This window comes from Poecilia reticulata, chromosome 11 (genome assembly GCF_904066995.2).
Source record: "Poecilia reticulata chromosome 11, P_reticulata-male-v2, whole genome shotgun sequence".
Taxonomy (NCBI): Eukaryota; Metazoa; Chordata; class Actinopteri; order Cyprinodontiformes; family Poeciliidae; genus Poecilia; species Poecilia reticulata.
In genome coordinates, this window is record NC_088840.1 from 1,286,162 (window position 1) to 1,289,993 (window position 3,832).

Genomic DNA, 3,832 nt, shown 5'->3' on the forward strand with positions numbered 1-3,832 from the left:
TTTATATGTGAATATACATCAGAAATAATAAAGTGACAGAAAACCTAATCTAGTTTCTTCCTCAGTGAGATTCTGACACTGGGAGCAGCTTACTGGTTTCTCAGTCAGAAGCTGGTTGCAAACCTGATGCCAGCAGGTGTCAGTCAGTCATGGTGGATCTGAAATTTGATTTTTCTCAATATGAGAAACTACAGACTGATAGGAGGAACCAAAGAGCCCAGTAAGGGTAAAGGCAAATCTTCTGAAGTCGGGATATAATTAATTTAATTTCACATAATTATCGTGGTAGACAAATATATCTAAAAACTTAGATATATTTGTCCTATTTGATGTTTGTTGTGACGTATAGTCACGAACGAACGAGGTCGTTAGTCCAAGTTTGTCATTTATTGAACGTTCAGAAACTACAGCAGGTGTGATGAGCCACAGCAAAGGTAAACAAAGGTAAAACAATCCGAAAAGACGATCAGCTCAAAACCACTACTACCCTCTTTATCTCCCCCCCCTCTCTCTCTCTCTCTCTTTTTTTGTCGTTAAACTTTAAGCACACCCGTTGCCGTGGCAACCACCTGCGCTTAAGCCGAGCAAAGATTATATTAAAAACACAACATTCAGTCCGTTACATATCAGGTTTCCAGGCTTGATATTTATTTCTCGATTAACAATCCTCTCATGAACACAGCGGTGGTTAAATAGCTAATTTAAACTCCTGCTCTGTTCGTCAGTCGGTCTTTGAGTCGCCTTTTTTTTCTTCATTTTTTTTGTTAATGGAACCGAAACGCACTGAATTGCGCAACACCTTGTTGAAACAATAATTACTGAGATTAATTTTAACATGTTTCGTTGACTTTTTATAATTATTCTTTTTTAATGAAGCTACAAACGTTTAGGATCTTAGTGAATATTTTTGATAAGCCTGCAGAGGAGGAAGTGCAGGACTCAGCGTCCTGACGGCGTTCAGTTTGTCACCTGATCGCGGAAAGGTCAATACGGTCGACCTTTCCGCGATCGACCGTATTGAGCACCCCTGCTGTAGAGAGTCAGTTGAAACGAAATATGCCATGTTTAGACATAGAAACTAAGTCCCGCGAGGCTTTATTTGTGAGCAATGCAGTCACGTGGGACTGTCGAGGGGCGTTTCTGGGCGGAGCTTGGTAAGGTCCATGACGAGATCAACTCAAAACCATCTGCGATTGACGTATTGCACCGCTGCTCTAAAGCACGAAGAGTTCAGAAACAATATGAAATGGGAACTGATTAAGTTGTGTTTTAGATTGTTCTTGAAAAACTTATCAGTCACGACTAATTAGTGGGCGCACTTGTGGCTGCACAGTGAACCCACTGATTTTTTACAGCAGACAGCCGCTCCCCTCTCTTGCACACTGCAAAAAGTCCCCTTTCAAAAGCAATAAAAAAAGTACAAAAATAAGGTAAAATTTTCTTAAAATAAGAAAAATTATCTGCCAACAGAACAAGAAAATTTATCTTGTCAGAAGATTTTCCAAAACAAGAAAAAATATCTAACCAAGATGAAACTACAAATATCTTAAAATTAGTGTATTTTTACTAAAACAAGCCAATTTTACTTATACGAGTAAGATATATTATCTTATTTTAAGAAAAATAATCTAGAAAATAATAAAGAAAATGTTACTTGACATTGAATTTCTTGAAATCAGTTCCTAAAACTAGTTTATTTTTATTGTTGCATAGAACTAAAATATATATTTTGTCATTGTTTTACTTAAGGTTCTTGTGCTAAGGCAAAAATCCAAAAATTGATCATTGTTAATACTGGAACAAGAGATGTTATTGGCTTGCTGAAATGAAGACATGAGTTCAATTACTTTTAACATCTTTATTACGTTTAAGTTTTACATAAACACAATAAAACATGACAACTGGTCAGAATTTAAAGTCTGGATGGGCATCTGATTCTGAAACAATCCTGTAAAATGACAGAACAATGAAGATCTGACACATCTGCCGCACTCATAAGATGCCCTAAGAGTCAAGCAAACCAAATTGTCCAAAGCAAAAAAACCCCTTGGGATTAGATGTCAACAATAGGAGCTTCCTCCGCAATGAACTTCTTCCAATCAGCCATAGCCTTTTATATGTGGAAGTCTTGCCTCAGTTACGGACGCTGTTCTCAAGACGTCTGTCAGCAGCACAGAGAGGAGTGGCCCCAGACACACGGATGCTGAAAGGTGTAGTAGCTGTGATGTCCTCCTTTCAGAAGATCAGGGCAGGCATGGTTCCAATGGCCAGTGGCCAGTGGTGATTGTGGTTTCACAATCTGAAAAGTGGTCTTGTTTGAAGTTGTTGGGTCATCTGCTAATTGGAGCACAGACAGAAACAATCACAAAACAAACCACGTTTTAGGAACTAATCAGTGTAATGATGAATAAGTATCATAAATGTCTTACCTCAAGAATGTGAAGGACGCCGTCACTTGCAATTCCCAAAGTTTCTTGTAGATGGTGCAATACGTGATTGGAGATGTATCTGGCAACAGTTTGGTTTACTTGAAAAATAAAACAAGTCTTATTTTAGTTCATGTGCTCAATTAGTTAGTGATGTGCGGATTGATACTGAAATATCGATTCTTCCGATACCAGAACTTAATTTTTTAAAATCTGTTGTCAGATCCAAGGATCAATACTTTCAACACGTTAGTAATTTGAGATAATTTAGATTAACAAGAGCACGTTAGAAAGTAACTAAATTATTGAAATCTTGCCTAAATGAAACGTTGTTAATGGGAACTACTTTTTCTTCCGCCTGGTAAGTGTGTAATGTGTAAGGACGTAATGCCCAAGCGCAGCGTGCTGCTGACGCTCACTCACTCAGAAATGAACATGTTGACAGTTTATTAAAGAAGTGATATGGAGCCATTTCAGCTGTCATTTTATAGTAGTCTTATTAAACAAGGATGTATTTAGTAGGGTAATTACTTTACTAATTTTCTTTTTTTTAGTTTGCAACTCCATTTTCACATATTTTGTATATTTCTGCTTATATAGCTTATAGTAAACGAGATTGTTGTCTCAATGTACTTCTGAGTTTAAAATGAGTGCATCAGAGTACATTGTGTTCTTTTAATGAAGCCAAGATATGGATTACATTTATTTTTTATTTAATTAAGAAACAAATAAACTGTCTTTGCACAACGTATGGGATCTGTATTGCCAATACCAACATAAATTTTACTCGATTTTGGATCGGAAAGAAAATCTGTTGTATTGAACATTAATACTATCTCACTGACATTTTGGGCGCTTTCCCATTTGGATTGTATGATGTCATAAAAGGGGATACAAACATGATGAATAAAATATTGTTCAAACTAATATTAGTAACTTATAAAGTAAGAATTTGAAATATAAACCAAAAATTTAAATATTTATCATGACATTGAGCTAATCAATATTGTTGATTCTAATCTCATTGTGTGGAATACCAGCCATTTCAAATCACACATCAATAGAAATTTTATGACATGTCAGTAAGAGGTCCCACATCTTGCATCAAGAAGATCAGATTAAGGTCCACAGCAGATGAAACATGCCAAGAATCATCTTCATATATAAACTGATATTGTCTCTGAAATTGTTGGGTTAAATGTCAACCGTTTAAATATTAAATTATAATTTCCAGTACACTCTGCCAACTTATACAAGTTGGCAGACCGGTACCGGTCCACGGACCGGGGATTGGGGACCACTGATTTAAGCGACTTGAAACCATTCCTCCCTCCCTGGCACCTCCAGACCCGCCCCCATCCGACCCGGGGAGCAGCCGCCCCCCTCATGCCCCCCTATAGCTCCGC

At 37.2% G+C, this 3,832-nt stretch overlaps 1 long non-coding RNA gene across 1 annotated transcript; it reads right to left on the reverse strand.

Annotated features, from left to right (window-relative positions):
* Positions 1 to 1,843: 1,843 nt before the first annotated feature.
* On the reverse strand, positions 1,844 to 3,411 carry LOC103471932 (uncharacterized). Its single transcript, XR_534761.3, has 2 exons — positions 2,430 to 3,411; positions 1,844 to 2,337 (listed from the first exon to the last, which is right to left on the reverse strand). It is a non-coding gene; the product is annotated as an uncharacterized LOC103471932 (long non-coding RNA).
* Between the last annotated feature and the right edge of the window lie 421 nt (positions 3,412 to 3,832).